Below are 1,022 nucleotides of genomic sequence, written 5' to 3'. Positions count from 1 at the left end.
AGTTGATGAAAAGCTGTATCTGTGTCGTTTGAGGCGAATGATCACCCATTCTGGTTCTGAATATTCAGCTATTCTCAGTAGTCCATCATGGCTACGCTAAAAGCAGATTTGCTACAGTGGCTTAGAGTGCAGCGATAACACTGAAGAGCGACGGTAACCTTGAAGAGTCCACTGAGAGTTTAGAGAATGTCACTGAAACACAAGGCATTGTGGGAATGCCAAACAGAGGCATTCGGCCAATTAGAGGAGAGAATCTCCTGAGGCAGCCCAGACCCAATCCCTGTCCCTTAGGGATCTCTCTCTCTCCTCTCTTTGCTCAATCTCTCTCGGCCTCAGTCGCTCTCCCTCCCTTGACTCTTTCCATCTCCTTCCTTCCAATGCGGTTTGGCTTTTAGTCTTAAACTCTATTAACTCTGACTTATTTTATACTTGTTCTTTACAACAGAGAGGCACAGATTGAGAGGGGTCAATCAGAGTTGAGCCCATAAGGGCCGGGAAGGAGAAACTTTTCTATTTCAATTCAAAGGTCTTTGTGGAAAAGAGTTTCTCTTTGAAATGCTGATTCAGTGGCCCCTGTGGGCCTGGAGTTATTGGACCTGCGGAACATTATTGAAAATTGCACGACATCTTTAAAATCCTTTAAGAGAGGGACTTGGTGTTATGGAAAAATACACCAGCATAGGGAATGTTCAGGCACATATCGTATTTACCTATTCCACAGTGACAATGGACAAATGTGTAAATGAACAGCAAAAAATAAATAAAAAATAAAATAAATTGTGGCACTGTGTAACCTTTTTTTAAATGGAATATTTAGGTAAATGCTGCTGTTTAGTTACAGTTTTACTTATATTTTTTTCAAATGTATACTACCATTCAAAAGTATGGAGTCAGTCAAATGTTTTCATTTGTGTTATTTTAATTAATACCTTTATTCAGCAAAGATGCATTCAATTGATGAAAAGTGACAGTAAAGGCATATACTGATTTAAATAAATGCTGTTTGAACTCCTGAAAAAAAA

The sequence above is a fragment of the Sinocyclocheilus grahami genome, unplaced genomic scaffold (genome assembly GCF_001515645.1).
Source record: "Sinocyclocheilus grahami isolate Dianchi unplaced genomic scaffold, SAMN03320097.WGS_v1.1 scaffold205.1, whole genome shotgun sequence".
NCBI classification, from domain to species: Eukaryota; Metazoa; Chordata; class Actinopteri; order Cypriniformes; family Cyprinidae; genus Sinocyclocheilus; species Sinocyclocheilus grahami.
Note: the sequence above shows the minus strand (reverse complement) of the source record.